The sequence below is a fragment of the Miscanthus floridulus genome, chromosome 18 (assembly GCF_019320115.1).
Source record: "Miscanthus floridulus cultivar M001 chromosome 18, ASM1932011v1, whole genome shotgun sequence".
Classification (NCBI taxonomy): domain Eukaryota; kingdom Viridiplantae; phylum Streptophyta; class Magnoliopsida; order Poales; family Poaceae; genus Miscanthus; species Miscanthus floridulus.
In genome coordinates, this window is record NC_089597.1 from 128,044,662 (window position 1) to 128,062,589 (window position 17,928).

The 17,928-nt window shown below is 49.2% G+C and overlaps 1 pseudogene; it reads right to left on the reverse strand.

Moving 5' to 3' along the window:
* Positions 1-340: 340 nt before the first annotated feature.
* On the reverse strand, positions 341-8,727 carry LOC136521216 (uncharacterized; annotated as a pseudogene).
* Positions 8,728-17,928: the final 9,201 nt, after the last annotated feature.

Here is a 17,928-nt window from a genome sequence, read left to right on the forward strand (position 1 = left end):
GCAACTCAGTAAAGTGAGAGAGTTCAGTTTTACCATCTCCTCTGCAGAACTTCGGCCAACACTGATGCTTGTGTTGTGTGCGCGCGCGCTCTATTCTTCCTCTCTCTTCTACCTCTAGCCGTAGTGTGTGTGAGAACACCGGTGAGCGGTCGGCTCACCCATGTGGGAGATCCCGGGCCCAATAAATTTAAGTAGTTCTGGCGGTTGTTGAATGAATCAAACATTCTCAAAGGCAATGGAAGGTGCTGAAGGCACACGATGACACTGATATAAATTCTGGACGAAAATTGCTTGATTCATAGTAAACTGATGGGCGCAAATTGGATGCCCATGGATGCAGTTATGCTGCTGTCGTCGCCATGGTTGCATCTTGGAGTTCTTCGACTCCCTCACCCACCATGCAAATTAGCGCCTCTTCAGCTTCATGCGCCTCATCTGTGCCGATGTTGAACATTTCTGTCAGAGCGGCGATGACGTCTGGCGGCAGCGGCCTGTTGAACATGGCGATGTACTCCTGCAAGGCGGTTTCCATAGGTTCAAGGTCATCATGCACAAGGCCAAGCTTGCGGCAGAGATTTTATTGAGCACGCTGCATTTGGGTCATGGGGCGAGCATTTGCGAGGCGGGTGCTGCGCCATACCGAGGACATGTCGAAGATGCGCTGGCATCGGTGGCGACGCCTAGGGGTAGCCGGAGCCATAGCAGCCGGCGCCACAACAGCTGGAGGTGTCCCTGCGTGCGGCTACTGCTGGAGCACCGGCTCGGGCGGCTTGCTGAATAGAGCTGCGACTCCGCTGATCAGCTGTTGGCTACCTCCAGTGACAACAGCTGCTGCCTCTTCTCCATCTTGTGCCTATGCAACAATAACATTGGTAAGGGCCGGCGTTGCACTGATGTTGGTCGTGCCGTGCAAGGCGGGGGCGTCACTGGAACTACATGGGTCCAGGGTGGTGTTCGTTTGTGGCGACAGCATGTTGAAAATCGGATTTGCCTGAAGTTCAGAGTTGTAAAAATACACTAGAGAGGTTGGCTGTGGAACCTGAACTGTGGAATCCAGCTCTGCAGCCAGCTCGATGCACGCCATGGCCCTTTCAACCTCAACTATGGAGTTATCTTCCACTGCTGCCGCTGTAGATGGAAGTGCATTGAGGATGCGGTCGAAGACGTTGCGGGCTGGAACCATGGCTTATGGAGTTCGGCCTGGTGTAGCTTGCTGGGGAGGGGTCTTGGACAAGGCTTCATTCCCCGCCTCCTGCAGCACCGTCATACTAGCTGGTGGGGGAGCTTCCAGTAGCCCTAGTCTAGCCGCCAACGCGCACGCTTTGTTGATGTAGTCGTGCATGAGCGCTTGCAGGGACGATGCCATTTTCTTGTTGCTTTGGCCGCCAGCCCAGTCCAGGATGCGCTGTACAGCATCCTAAAGGGCGAGCGCCTAAGTTTTGAAGAGGCGCTGCAGAGCTGTCTCTTTAGTGACCTACAAAACGCTCACCTGCTCTGAAGGTAGCTTGAACTCGTTTTGGAGAGCAGGAGCCTGAGCATCGGAGTCGGTAGCCCGCTGCCGCCCTCCATATCTGTTGCTATGGCCCCAGTCACTGCATGGAGGGGAGTGGTCTCGCTCGCGGTGGCCACCAGCCTCGCCGCGCTCACCCCGGACATATCTGCCAGGGGCGTCTCTCCCGCGATGACCATAGTTGTCATAGTCATAGTTGTAGTCGTCGTGGCCATGACGCTTGTCATGGCCCTTGTAGAAGTCGGGGTGGTTGTTGTTGTACCTCCCTTTTAGCTGCCGGTCGTGCTGCCCTTCTTTCTCCGTAGGGTCACGGCGCCTAGGCGGTGGCGGATGGTGCGGGAACTCCTCAAACGTGTTAGATTGATCTCTAACCTAACTGGACCCAACGGCCCAGTTGGGCCTTTGATTTGCGCTCTGATCGGGGGCGCCCAGCCCACCATGGCTGTAGGGCCCCTGTCACCCTGCTCTATATAAAGAGGTGGGGGCCGGCAGCATAATCACGAGGTTGACCTGAGCCGACCTCCCCACCGACACTCAAACCCTAATCCGATCAAGAGGGGCGCAGCCAGTGACGGGAAGCCACCAGCCACGCCGCCCCGCTCCGACGACGGCAACTATACCGACATCTTCCCCGACCATCGCTGCCTGTGCGCAGACTGCATCGACGAATCTGATGGAGGCCACTGGATCTTCTACCCCTACGGTCTCAGGTTCGAAACCCTATCTCTCTATCTCTCTGTCTCCATCTCTCTGTCTAGATGTACTAGGACTTGTCAGGATCTACTGCTTCATCTTTTATACCGAATAGAACAGTCAAAGGCTAGATCTATGAATCCTAGTGTTATAACAGTACAACACTGGTACCAGAGCCACGTTTAGTAATAGATCTAGCTTATCAAAAAGGAAATCCAGTGCGGATCTAAAAGAAGAAGGGGGCTTCGGTCGATAAAGGGTTCGGTTGAACCCTAACTTCGATCCTTTCAGATCTGAGAAAAGAATAGGGTTCAGATGAACCCTAACCCTAACTGGGTTAAAGAAGCAGGGCTCGTGTTCATGTCAAAACCGAACCTCAAACCCATGAAGAAATCACGGGGAAGATAAACAGTGAAACCCCATCCCCAAACCCTAACTCTAATCCCCAAATCGGATGAAATCCGAGCACAAGAACCAAAGAAACCGAAAGGGGAAGAGGGGAAAGGGGTGGCTTACCTCGCCGTCGTGCACGCCGGCGCGTGGGGAAAAGAAAGGGCCAGACGGGGGCACTACTCGCCGGGATTCGGCCACAGGGGCACCGCGGCCAGGCCGCTCGACGGCGGCGCGCTCACCCGCTGGGGAACGCGCACGCCGGCGAGGGGGCCGGCGACGGCGTCGGGGCTCGCTGCTCTACTGATTCGCCCGCTTGCTCGCTCGGTGACTGCTGTGGCTGTATTGAGGAAAGGAGAGAGGGAGCAGTGAGGCGAAGAGAGAGAGAGAGAGAGAGAGAGAGAGAGAATGAAAATGACCTAGGGTTTCTGCTCGGGCGGCCGCGACGGCGTTTTATCCGAGCGAGATGCGCGCGCAGCCGTCGGATGTAGACGGACGACCAAGATTAAATGGGCCAACTCGTGGCCCAGGTGGGCGCGCAACTTTGCCGGCTCAGGCCTAGGTTGTGGCCTGGGTGCGGCCTGTGCGCGCGCGGTGCAATGGGCCGAGCCGGCTTTTTGTCGGTTTTGGGCCGAAATAGTAAAGAATGAGCCCGTTTTCATTTTTTTTCTTTTTCCAGAAAATTGAAAAATGGAAGTTGGCTCAAAAGAAAATAGAAAAAGTATTTTTCCCTGTGGGTAAAATTCATCAAAATGAATGATTTTTCGCTGCGTATTTAAAGATGTTATTTTCATTATTAAATTCGAACCAACAGGAGAATTTAATTTTGAAAAATGGATATGTTTTAATTGATTATAATGTTGTTATTATTCTGACCAACGTTGATTAATGGCAATATTATGATGTTTTGTCTCGCATCAATTCTATTTTCTGCCCAACGGTGATATAGAATTAATGTAGAGAATAATTGTATGTTTAATTTTGACCAACATTGAACTAAGGCATGCAATTGTTATTGTTATCATTTATGTTCTCACATTATTTGAATTGTGTTTTCAGGCGGATACAACTTGATGAGTTATATCAAAGAAATCCCCACTCTAAAAGGTGATAACTACATTGAGTGGAAGAAAAAGATCGACCTGGCTTTTATTCTTGCTGAGGTGGACTGGGTAGTCACCACACCGTGTCCCACAGAGCCTGTGGCACTGGTGCAGGAGACAAACGAGGCTGATGCCGCTTGGGCAACCAGAGAAAGGGATTTTGCATCCCAAAGAATGTCCTATGACCTTGAGCATAGAAAGTGGGTCACTACCAACAAGAAGTGTTTAGCAGTGATAAAGAACACGATTGAGCCTGCTATTGTGGGCTCAATCCCAGAGTGTGACACCATCACTGAGTATCTCGAAAGAATAAAGAGTCAGTTCACTGGCTCTTCAAAGACATATGCTACCCAGCTGATAAAGCAGCTGGTGATAGAGAGATACTCAGGTAATGGTGGCATAAGAGAGCACATACTGAGGATGAGCCATTTGGCATCCAAGCTAAAACCAATGGATCTGGCTCTCAAGGATGAGTTCCTTATCCATCTGGTTTTTGCTTCCTTGCTAAAAGAGTTTGACACTTTTGTTGTCAACTATAACATACAACCCGAGAAATGGGACATGAAGAGGCTCATGGCTATGTGTGTGCAAGAGGAGGAGAGAATGAAGGCTGCCAATGGTGGCACAATCAATTATCTAAAAGATAATAAGAAAAAGAATACTAATGCAAACTTCTCCTCAAAGTCAAAGGGAAAGGGTCACATGTTGCATCAGCCTCAGCAAAATAAGTTCATAGTGGATAAAAATCAATGTCTCCACTATAAGAAAACAGGGCATTATAAGAAAGATTGTCCCGATTACCTAAAGATGATTATGGCAAAGAAATGTGAGAACATTATTACGTTCATAAATGAATCCCTGTATATACAGTATTCGAAATCTACTTGGTGAATTGACTCAGGTGCAACTGTTCATGTTGCTAATTCTTTACAGGGATTCCGTTCGACGAGGACTACGCAAAGAAGTGAAAGACACGTTAAAGTCACAAATGGAGTCCAAGCAGAAGTTGAAGCCATTGGTGATCTTTCTCTAGAGCTAGCTAATGGTTTCAAACTCATACTTAGATATGTTCTTTATGTTCCCTCCCTACAGAGGAAGTTGATTAGTGTTTCATGTTTGGACAACGATGGTTATGATTGCCATTTTGGAAATGGCAAATATAAGATAACATATAATGATGCATGTGTTGGTAATGCTATCTTACAAAATAAGCTTTATTTGTTATTAGTACGTGATGATCTGAATGTTGTATGAGATAATGGGAACGTTGTGTGCGACAATGTGAATGTATCCTCGTCTGCGGATGTAAACAGAAAACGAAAGAGAGCTCACGATGCGTTGTCGAAATTATGGCACTATCGTTTAGGCCATATTTCAAGGGGGAGAATAGAAAGACTAGTTAAGAATGATATTCTTCCTACATTAGAGCTCTCAGATTTAGATCAATGCAAAGATTGCATAAAAGGAAAGTATGTAAAGAAAATTTAAAAAGATGCCAAATGAAGCACATGAATTCTATAGATTATTGACATAGACATTTGTGGTCCATTTCTTACAAAGAGTGTGGATGGTTATGATTCATTCATAACATTCACAAATGATTACTCCCGTTATGGCTACATTTATCCAATCAAAGAAAAAAAAGAAGCATTGGATAAATTTAAGATATTTAAGGCAGAAGTTGAAAACCAACACAATTTAAAGATTAAGATAGTCAGGTCCGACCGTGGGGAGAGTACAACGGTCGGCATACCCCATATGGCCAAGTTCCTAGACCTTTTGCATGGTTCTTATAGGAGAATGGCATAGTAGCCTAGTATTCTACACTGGGCGAACCTCACCAGAATGGAGTAGCTGAAAGACACAATCGTACCCTAATAGATATGGTGCGCAGTATGACAAGTTACTCCACCTTACCATTGAGGCCATGGATGCAGGCGTTAAAAACCGTCATTCATATTCTCAATAGAGTACCAAGTAAATCGGTGCCCAAAACACCGTATGAGTTGTGGATAGGAAGCGTACCCTCACTTAACCACTTGCGTGTGTGAGGGAGCCTTGCTGAGGCTAAAGTATTTAACCCAAACATTGGGAAGCTAGATCTCAAAATAGTGAGTTGCCATTTCATTGGCTACGCAAAAAAGTCAAAAGGTTTTTGTTTCTACTGTCTAGATAGACATACAAAGTTTGTAGAAACGAGACACGTTGTCTTCCTAGAGGATGAAATGATGAGGGGGAGCATGGTAGCTCGAGAAATTGACCTTGAAGAGAAGCGGGTGTATGCACCCACTCTGATGATTCATGAGCCATTTTTCTCACTACCTGTTGTTGCTACACCGATAATGCAAGACACTATAGTGCTAGCACCTATTGTTATCCCACTTGTGGCAACAATGAATGATGATGAGGAACCTATTCTTCAGGATCCTGTAGAATCTATTGCCACAAATGAGGGGGAGCAACAACAGCCTCAAATAGAAGATGTGCCAAATGTGGAGGCCCCTAGAAGGTCTCAAAGAGTTAGAAAATCAGCTATTCCTGCTGATTATGAAGTGTACAATACTAAGGAATTTCAAATAGAGGATGATCCCACCTCATTCGAAGAAGCCATGAGAAGTGATCATTCATCAAAGTGGCTTGAGGCCATGGAAGATGAAATGAAATCAATAAATGCCAATAAAGTTTGGAATTTAGAGATAATTCCTAAAGGAGCCAAAACAGTAGGCTGTAAATGGGTCTACAAGACAAAGCTTGACTCTCAAGGGAATATAGAGAGATATAAAGCCTGACTTATGGCAAAAGGCTTTACGCAAAGAGAATGGATTGATTACAATGAGACCTTTTCTCTAGTCTCATGTAAGGATTCTTTTAGAATCATAATGGCATTAGTGGCACATTACGATCTAGAATTACATCAGATGGATGTAAAGATGGTATTTCTCAATGGAGACTTGGAGAAAAATGTTTACATGGCACAACCGAAAGGTTTTGTCATGGAAGGAAAAGAACGAATGGGATGCCGCCTAAAGAAATCCATTTATGGATTAAAACAAGCTTCAAGACAGTGGTACTTGAAGTTTGATCAGACAATAAAAAATTTTGGGTTTAAAGAGAATGTAGAGGACAATTGTGTCTATACAAAGTTTAAGAATGGGAAGTTCATCTTCCTTGTCCTGTATGTGGACAATATCTTACTTGCTAGTAGTGATGTCAGTCTACTACTGGAGACAAAGAAGTTTTTGTCCTCAAAGTTTGATATGAAAGATCTTGGTGAAGCTTCGTTCATTCTAGGGATCGAGATTCACCGAGATAGAAGTAAAGGGGTATTAGGACTATCACAAAAGGCATACATTGAAAAGATCTTAAAGAAATTCAGTATACACAAATGTAGTCCCTCACCTGCTCCTATAGTCAAGGGTGACAGATATGGGGATTTTCAATGCCCTAGGAACCAATATGAGATCGATCAAATGAAAGTGGTTCTATATGCTTTAGCTGTCGGAAGATTGCAATATGCTCAAGTATGTATGCGCCCTGACTTGGCATTTGTTACTGGGTTACTTGGCAGATTCTAGAGCAATCCTAGAATAGAACATTGGAAATTGGTAAAAAAAGTCTTGCGTTATTTGCAAGGAATGAAAGGCCTCATGATGATGTATAGAAGATCTGATTCACTCCATATAGTGGGATATTCAGATTCTGATTATGTGGGAGATAGTAGAAAATCCACGTCTGGATATGTATTCACTCTCGCAGGGGGAGCTATTTCATAGAAAAGCTCAAAGCAAACTGTCACTACATCATCCACAATGTATGCCGAGTTTGTAGCATGTTATGAGGCAACGGGGCAGGTGAATTGGTTAAAGAAGTTCATACCCGGTTTGAAGGTGGTTGACGACATCTATAGACCACTAAAGTTATACTGTGATAATAATCCGGCAGTACAGTATGCTCACAATAATAAGTCAAGTGGTGCTGCCAAACACATTGACATAAAGTATTATGTTGTAAAAGATAAAGTCTGGGATCAAGTCATAAGTCTTGAGCATATAAGTATAGTAAAGATGCTCGCGGATCCACTTACAAAAGGCTTACCACCCAACATGTTCAAAGAACATGTAGCTGGCATGGGTTTAAGGGAAAGCCTATAATTCCTGGACAAAAGAAGGCCCAAAGATAAGTATCTATTTTAGAACAGAGTAGTGTGTTGTAGCTGTTAAATCTATCGGCAATGGACCGTGAAGATGAGACATGGTCTATGCGCTAATCTATAATGGAACGAATAAAAGTAAAGAATATGAAAGTGAAAGATGGAAAGAGATCAAGGGGGAGATTGTTAGATTGATCTCTAACCTAACTGGACCCAACGGCCTAGTTGGGCCTTTGATTTGCACCCTGATCGAGGGTGCCCAGCCCACCATGGCTGGAGGGCCCCTATCACCCTACGCTATATAAAGAGGTGGGGGCCGGGGGCTCTAATCACGAGGTTGATCTGAGCTGACCTCCCCACCGACACTCAAACCCTAATCTGATCAAGAGGGGCATAGCTAGTGATGGGAAGCCACCAGCCATGCCACCCCGCTTTGATGACGGCAACTACACCGACATCTTCCCCAACCATCGTTGCCCGTGCGCAGACTGCATCGACGAACCTGATGGAGGCCACTAGATCTTCCACCCCTGCGGTCTTAGGTTCGAAACCCTATCTCTCTATCTCTCTATCTCCATCTCTCTGTCTAGATGTACTAGGACTTGTTAGGATCTACTGCTTCATCTTTTATACCGAATAGAACAATCAAAGGCTAGATCTATGAATCCTAGTGTTACAACAGTACAATAGAACACACGTGTCGGGACCTGTTCTCCATCAACAACTCCCAAATGCCATTTAGGAAGCCATCTTTTACCTAGGGAGATGTTGCCTTTGTCATCGATGGTGGAGGCAGTGTAGTTGAGAATCTCTTCTAGGTGAACGATGACGCAATGCTTTGTACCTTGCTGCCAGTGCTCCAGTGGGGTTTCAGTCACCATGATCAACGTAAGCTAGGCATTTTTGGCGTGGTTGGTGAAGGTGAGCTAGACTTTCTTGGGGATGAGGCTCGGGTTTGCTGTCTAAGCCTAGAGGTCAATGGTCTTCATTGTAGCTGGCCGCAGGAGGTTGGTTCCAATGTCCTCCAGACCACAACGTCTCCCAATGATGCAATCGATGATGTCATCCTCCCAAGCATGCCTTAGCACACCATCGAGGCAGAGCTTGACATGGAAGAGAAGCGACACGCCTAGGCAGTTGGCCAGGCTGCGTGTTGTGTTTTGGATCACTGATGAGTAAATTTGTATCTGCGCGTCTAGTCCGGATGCTATGCTCGGAGGACACAAGGATTTATACTGGTTCATACGGAATATCCCTACGTCCAGTCTACTGCTACTAGTGTTACTGGTACTAGTTTATAGTAGGGGTTACAAATGGGCGAGAGAGGGAGCGGATCCCAGGTCTCTAGCAGAAGGATTAAAGAGTGCTGAGAGTTTGTTCAGCTGCTCAGCCATGTGCTCATGCCCCTCAGCTTCCCCTTTTATAGGTGAAGGGGAAGACGCATGTTACAGAGAGAGAAAAGATTGAAAAGGGGAAAAGTGAGGGAGAAGAAGGCCTCTGAGGCTATCGTGTCCTCCTTCTCCTTCATGCGGGTCCCATCAATGCCGTAGATGATGATGTCAGGCCCCTATTCACCACTGGTGCCATGCCTCGATGTCATCAGCTAGTTGTGACGTCCCATCCCGTCCCGACAGACGGCGTGGTGAACCGACGTGCCTATCAACAACCGTAAGGGATTAGGCAGCACAGCGACCATGCACCTATCACTATTGGCGATGTGAACCCCCAAGCATGGCCTAATGTAGCCACGGGTCACGTCGGGATGTGTATGCTTCCATCCCGATGTCAGAAGTTTGACCCCAGGGTCATACCCTCAAACCCGTAGTGGTTGGAGGCATTATGGATCCTCATCGGGCGAGATGGAGCCCACGCCCTCGAGGTCAGGTGTGATGGAGCCCATGTCCTTAGAGTCTGGCGAGATGGCTCTCGTACCCTTGGGGTCGAGCGACATGGGGCCCATGCCCAAGGGGTTGGGTGAGATGGAGCTCATGCCCTCAGGGTCGGGCGAGATGGCTCTCGTACCCCTGAGGGGTCGGGCGACACGGAGCCCTTGCCCAAGGGGTCTAGTGAGGCAAAAACTATCCCTTAGGGGTCGGTCGAGATAGAAATATGTCCTTGATTATCTAGGCAAGTTTGTCATCCATGGTCCTTAGATCCCTTCTTTGGGTATCCATAATACTGATACCCGACAGTAGCCCCCAAGCCAGCAGAGGAGTAGGATACTCCTTCATAGGCTCTTTCAGATGGAGGGACTTAAAGGGCTTTGATCTTCTACTGCCCGCGAGATGCCTTGGTGGGTTGTGATTCCCTTCTATCATGATCGGACTCCTTGGGAACATGTAGCTATGGGATTCGGGGGGCGAAAAAGATTTCTCTTGATTCCGATCCCTTCCTAGGATCCGATTGATCCGCCATCGTCATGTGACTGCATATTCGGTCTCCCTATGAGTCCAACTTCCCTTGAGCCCCCACGTGTAGCAGGGGTCTTGTCAAGGGGTCAGCTCATCTTGTGATCGTCCTCCCTCAAGCATTTTTTTGATAAAACGGAGGGTCTGAGCTGTGCCATGTCTTCCTCGATGGACGAATCATGGTGCTCGGTGAGCTGTTGATGGGCTAGTCCAAGTGGGACCCTAGCTTCCCATCCATAGGGGTCCAACATGGGTCAGTTGGAGACTGACTCTATTCTTGGCGGCCAATCCATATAGTTCATGGGTCCGTTCGACCAGTCCCAAGGGCTTGCTGCCTTTCTTTGAGGAAAAACCATGGACTGGGAACTGATCAAGACTCGAACATGGGCCAGGATGCCTATGGCCCTCGTGCACCTAGGTACTAGCCACTAGTGGACCTATCCCTTTCCACCACTCACTCTAAAGGTGCCTCGGAGCGGTTGTGAACCTGTTAGTGGGCCAACCTTCGAACTCCTAGGCCTGAATGGGCTGTGGGAGCATTTTTAGCTCTATATCCCTCCTTACCTATGGTGGTTCTTAGCCCATCGAATGGTGCAAACCATCATCTGACGCGTCCTTCGAGGGAGTGGCCAAAGGTGGCATGCGCACGTTGCTCGAAGAGGTGATGTGACAAGGCACGGCGGACGCGTTCGAGGGAGCGGCCAGAGGAGGCATGCGCATGTTTCTCAGAGAGGCAATGTGATGTGATGCGGTGGGCATATAGATCTAGGCAGATGGTTCACGTCTCATGCCACCTTCCCTTATAAATAGCAACCTTTCCCTTCACCTTTTAACATGCCTAACGCAACCTCACCTTCTCCGCTTTTCCACCACCGACGTTTGGATCTATTGCCTTCGCTCTTCCTCCACCAGCACAGCTCTCGTTCTTCCACCCTTGCCTCCTATGAAGATGTGGTATTGCTCTGACACCACCCATGCACTCATGGAGGGCATCGTCAAGCGTGGTCTTCTCCACGGGAGGACCGATGCGGTGGAGTGGCTCATTTCTGGTTGCAAGGATGCGCCGGTGCCGCCCGATGGCTATGTCATGTCCTTTGCTCCCATCTACGAGCGCAGACTCACGATTCCTTCCCATTTGTTCTCCCAAGGACTGCTGCACCACTACTAGATTGAGTTGTAGCATCTAAACCCCAATGGGATCTAGCACATCATGGCCTTCATCGTGTTGTGTGAGGGATATCTAGGGATCAAACCCCACTTCAAACTGTGGAGGTACTTCTTCTCTATTTCCCTGCTTAAGAAGAGGATAGAGCACGGGACCTACCGATGCTGATGGGCTATGCGGGCATCCACCTCTGGGGGCAGTAGTCCATCGCGTATATGCCCTATCAGTTGTTGAGGTCCAACAAGGGGTGGCATGCGCAATGGTTCTACGTGAAGAATGATGCCGCCACCCCCTTACCAGACTTCACCAGACGCCTCACCGAAGAGGCACCGCCAGTGTGGTTGTGGGGACCTCCTGAGAAGGAAAAGAAGAGGATGCGCGATATCCTTGATGCCATCGTGTTCCTAAAGAACCATGGATTCCATGGGGCCAATGTCATCGGGGCATATCACGCGAGGAGGGTGGCACCGTTGATGGCACGTGCCCTCCTGTTGTATGGGATGATGCCCGACATGTAGGTTGATGAGATGGTGCTCGCTTAGGGGCCGCTCCACAACAACGAGGTCATGCAGCGCATCAAGCAGGTGATGGAGGAGTCCGACACCATGTTCCTGATTTTGGGACATCCCACGATTTGGCCGGACGCAGGCTTCGTTGAGCTACCGGTGGGGTTGGGCTTTTGGGCCTCCATCACGCCACTACCACAGAATGCAGCCATGAGGGCGGCGAACCATGCCATGGATGAGAAGAGAAAGAAGGAGAAGGACAATAAGAAGGCAAGGTGGCGCATGAAGCAGCGGGCGAGGCTGAATCGAGGAAAGCGGCGGTAGGGTTCAGAGGAGGAAGAGGAAGAAGAAGAAGAAGAAGAAGAAGAAGGCGATTGTTCTAGGTCGCTCGTCCAATGGGATGAGCTGGGCGGTGGAGACGGTTTTGGGTCACCCGTCTAATGGGATGAGCTAGGCGGTAGGCATGAGGATCCATCTCTACTATAGGCGGAGCCTTTCCCGTGGCATGCCCCAAGGCAGGAGGGGGAGGATGTGCCCTAGGAGCCAGCAGAATCAAGCTGCCCTGCTCCATCTAGGCCTCCCGCGATGCCCCTAGAGTCGGCAAGAACTAGCCACTCCACTCCATCTAGACCCTCCGAGCTCAAAGCGGTAATGTACCGACGAGGAGCAGTCATGGTCGGGCGGGCCAGCCCCAAAACATCATCATCCGATGGCATTGAGGTGAGTCAAGAGTTTTTCTATCCTTTTGTTCCAATGAATTTTTGTCGTAAACTGACCGTCATGTCTCTTGCAGCATCGGAGGGCGTGGGACTCTCCAGAGGCTTGCGTCAAAGAAGAGCCACGCCCTCTGGTAGACACACCAGGAGCTAGATGGCGCCACGCTGGAGGTGAGTGGGAGTGGTGTTGGGGTGGCCACGGCATCGATTGGGGAGGCATAGCCAATGGCTACGTCCATGAGAGAGCAGACAAAGGAGGGCGCGTTTAGGGCACCCATGGTGGGCGTGGCGCAGCTGGGTGTGACCACGACATCGTAGGCAGAAGCGATGCAGCTGGAGCCGTCATCCCTGTGGGTGGCTACCTCCCTAGTGGGGCGGATGGAGGAGGATGTACTTGAGGCATCCGTGGTAGACATGGCGTGGCTAGGTGTGGCTACGACGTCACAAGTGGAGAAGGCGCAACCGAAGCCATCATCCATGCAGGTGGTCGCGTCTATGGTGGGGCAGATAGAAGAGGGCGCACCCAAGGTGTCTTTAACGGATGTGGCGATGGGGTAGGCCTACACATCCACGTCACCCACCCCTCTACCACTAGAGGGTCCACTCTAGAGTAGTTGCTATCGCAAGAGGTGTCGGCGTCGCTTGGGATCAGCGTGGAGCCATCCCATTCTCTGGTCTAGGTGGACGGTGACCCACACGTGTGGGGAGGATCCCTAATCCGGTGGGTAGACCGGCAGAACCTAGGGGCAACACTTTTTGCCCTTGACGTCGCCGCGGAAGAGAGGGAATGGGGGAGTGTTCACATAGAGGTTGGGACCATGATTCGTGCCCTGACCACCGCGTTGCGCTCGTTGCGCAATGTCATCACCCTGGTTGGCTAGGTATGATATGACTATTTTTCTGACCCTCATTTTTTCTTTCCACACCTCTAAGTCATGTCCTCTCTGTAGTCCCTTATGGTCCGCAGCCGGGAGAAGTCCCAATTTCTTCATCACAAGAAGGACGTTTGGGACCACCTCGCCAAAGAGACATGGCAGAGTGATGGGCTGGCTGCATAGCTTGTTGTCGCCTATTAGGAGGTGGCTGAGCTTGCCCTGCCACCCGAGAGTTGGCCAACCTCTGAGTTTGGGAGAAGGATGCTCACAACAATGCCCATGAGGCTAGGAGGAAGCTCATGACCCTGATCAAGAGGGTGCACACGGATGCCGTGGAGGCTGAGCAGCTATGGAAGGACCAGAACAATTTGCTCTAGGCCATAAAGGGGCTCCGCACGGAGTGTGACTTGGCTTGCTAGGAGCGTGCCGACGCCTAGTAGCGGATTGTCCTCCTCGAGGGTGAGCTTGAGGGGGAGAGGGACCTAAAGGTTGTGGTCAAGGGCGTGTCTACCAGGCTCACCATGGAGGTCGGTCAGCTTCAGGAAGAGGTCTGGCGCCTGGAGGCTGAGGTGACCCAGCAACATGATGAGGTGCACAGGCTTTGGGCAGACATGGATGGTAGGCCTCTGGTTTCCCTTATTGTCTTTCTCCCTATAATCCATGGTAGGCCTTTTGACACGATCGCTATGTGACTTAGACAGGTATCGACAACAAGCTTGGGGTAGAGGTGACGAAGAGTCATGGCCTAGAGAAGGAGCTTGATGAGGTGAAGGCATCCCTCCTTAAGGAGAGCGATGGGCACAATACCCTATGTGTCGCCATCTAGCTGGTCTTCGATGACCTTGAACTGGCCCCAGAGCAGGAGACGAGCTCGTTCATAGTTCGTGTCGTCCAGATTATAGATTGAGCATGTGAAATCATAAGGGACGCGCTTCGCTTTGGCATTCACTGATCGTTTGTGATCGCCCATTCTCATTACGAGAACATCGATCTGGCAACGATGAGCCAGGGCTTTTTGCCTAGTTAATCTAAGGCCAAGCTAGAGGACATCGAGAAGGAGGTGGCCCCTCTGGCACATGACTTATCTGCCAAGATAGAGGATGAGATCATCCCCTAGAAGAATTAGTTAGTTAGATAGGCTAGACGGTGAACTTGTAATAAGTGGACAAGTTCTTAACTTTTGTTATGGCCAAACAGACTTTTGGCTCTTCTCCTTTTTTATATAAAAAGGTTAATGCGTTCTGACCCTTTTCATTGTTAAGGCTGTAAAGCTCAAGGTGCAGGCTAAAAAACTCTGATCACATTGGTGAGCAAAAATGTCGTAGCCACTGGGGCATAGGTTTCTTACAGTCTGACTAGTTTTACTCAGTGTTTGTTTTCGCAACTCTTGTCTCTAGATCTTAACATAAGAGAGGGTCGGGCATAGAGAATGTTTTTAGGTAGATATACTATTATTGTCCCCCGAGTGAGGCCCGATCCCTTCCCGTTGCTAGGGTCGGGTGTCACTGAAGATTGAGGAGACAATAGCGAAATCGATAAGAGAAAGTGTTTTTCATTTCAGAAATGTCATTCTTCATTTTTGTAAGTATGCACATAGATTAGGGGTAAAAGCGACATAGTTGCTCGATCTTCTAGGCATTGATGAAGACCTTGCCATTGATGGTCTTGAGCTTGTAGGTGCCGGGCTGGAGCACCTTCGCGACAACGTATGGTCCCTCCCACGGTGGAGAGAACTTGTGGTGGTTCTTGTTCCTCTAGATGAGGCGGAGCACCAGGTCCCCAACATTGAAGGCCTGACCCCACACCCGATGGCTATGGTATCGATGCAATGCTTGCTGGTACTTGGCCAAGTAGAGGAGGGCAACATCACATGCTTCATCGAGCTGATCCATGGCGTCCACGAGGGATGCCTCGGCTACCCGCTCATTGTATGCCCTGACCCTCGATGCTCCATAGTTGAGGTTGGTTGGGAGGACCGCCTCGGAACCATAGACCAAGAAGAAAGGTGTGTAGCTTGTCGCCTGACTAGGGGTCATCCTCAAGCTCTAGAGCACTATGGGAAGCTCCGCCACCCATCGTCCATCAAATTTGTTCACCTAGTTGAAGATCCTAGGCTTAAGGACATGCAGGACCATGCCATTCATGCGCTCAACCTACCCATTTGTGCAAGGGTGTGCCACGGCAGTCTAATCAACACGGATGTGATAGTCATCATAGAATCGGAGGAACTTTTTTCCAGATAATGGAGTCATTTAGAGTTTGGGACTCCAAAGCGATGGACGATGTCAAGGAAGAACAACACAACTTGCTTGGACTTGATCATAGATATTGGTCAAGCCTCTATCCACTTTGTAAACTTGTCTACAGTGACAAACAAGTGCATATAGACCCCGAGCGCTCTCTTGAGAGGTCCGACCATATCGAGCCCCCAGACCACGAACAACCTTGTGATGGGCATCGTTTAGAGTGCTTGGGCTGATAGGTGGGTCTACCGAGCATAGTATTGACACCCTTCATAGGTGCGCACAATCTATTCAACGTTGGCTACTATGGTTGGCCAGTAGAAGCTCTATTGAAATGCATTTTTGACTAGGGTCCTAGGTGTGGCATGGTGCCCATAGACCCCACCGTGGATATCTCTCAGCAACTGCTTCCCTTGTTCGATGGGGATGCAGCGCTGTAGGATCTCGGTGTGGCTTCGCTTTTAGAGATCTCCCTCAATAATGATGAAAGACTTGGCGCCACTCGTGAGCTATCGAGCCTCCATTTTGTCCATCTGTAGCGCCTCACGGAGGTGGTAGTCGAGGTAAGGCGTCCTCCAATCAGCTATAGGGTGGGGCTCTGCCGCTAGATCTTTGTCAAGCTCCATGACTTCAGGGTCAGAAGGAGTCGACGATAGGTTACCCCTAAGCCCAAGGCAAGTAGCCCATCACTAGTCTATTCTGACTCCTCATAGCAGATCGAGGTCTTGTACTGATCGCTGGCGAAGATGCCCGTCGGCACCGGCTCTCGGCCGGACGCCTTTTTCACCAGCGTGTCGGTCGCCTCATTGAGCCATCTTAGGATGTGGTTGAGTTCAAGGCCATCAAACTTGTTCTCTAGCTGGCAGACTTCTTGGCAATATGCAGCCATCTTGGCACTATAGCAGGTTAACTCCTTCATGACTTGGTCGATGATTAGCTAAGAGTCGCCTCGGACGTCAAGCCATCGGATGCCCAACTCGACGGCGATATGTAGGTCATTGATGAGTGCCTCATACTCGGCCACATTATTGGAGGCAGGGAAATGGATGCAAACCATGTACCTCATGTATACCTCGAGGGGTGAGACAAAGACCAGCCCCATGCCGGCGCCTTTGTTCATCAGCGATCCATCAAAGTACATCATCTAGTACTCTTGGTCGATGGTCGCTGGCGGCATTTGGATCTCGGTCCATTCTACAACAAAATTAGCTAGCACTTGGGACTTGATGGCCATCCGAGGGGCATACGAAATGCCTTGACCCATCAGCTCGAGTGCCCACTTCATGATTCTTCCTATGGCATCCTAGTTTTGGACAACCTCGCTGAGAGGGAAGGACGTCACAACTGTCAGCGGGTGCAACTCGAAGTAGTGATGCAACTTCCTCTTGGCGATCAAGACAATGTATAGGAGTTTCTAGATTTGGGGATAGTGAGTCTTGGAATCAGACAAGACCTCACTAACAAAGTACATGGGACGCTATACTTTGAGAGCGTGTCCCTCTTCTTCCCGCTCTACCACTAGGGTGGCGTGGACCACTTGCGTGGTGCCCACAATGTATAGCAGGAGTGGTTCCTCATTGGTTGAGGGGACTAGGATTAGGGCCTTCATCAGGCGTGAGATAAAATGGCTGAGCATGGCGAGACACCCTGTAAGTCATTGTACCCCCTTTATGTTCTAAATTGGGCCCATCCTCGTGATGGCCAAGATCTTCTCTAGGTTGGCTTCGATGCCATGCTTGGAGATGATAAAACCCAGCAGCATACCCCTCGAGACCCTAAAAACACATTTCTAAGGGTTGAGTTTGATGTCGTTTGCTCGGAGTTTCATGAAAGTCTGCTCTAGGTCAGCTACGAGCTGGTCAGCCCATTTGGACTTGACCACGATGTCGTCTATGTAGGCTTTAATGGTTTGCCTACAATGCCGATACGTAGCCCCTATGTTTTTCAGACCGACGAAATTGTGACATAGTAGAACAATTCGAATGGGGTGATGAAAGACGTCGCGAGCTGGTCAGACTCTTTCATCGCAATTTCATGGTACCCGGAGTACACATCAAGGAAGCAAAGGATTTCACACCTAGAGGTCGATTCTACTACTTGGTCTATACATGGCAAAGGAAACATATCCTTCGGACACGCTTTGTTGAGACCCATGTAATCAACACACAT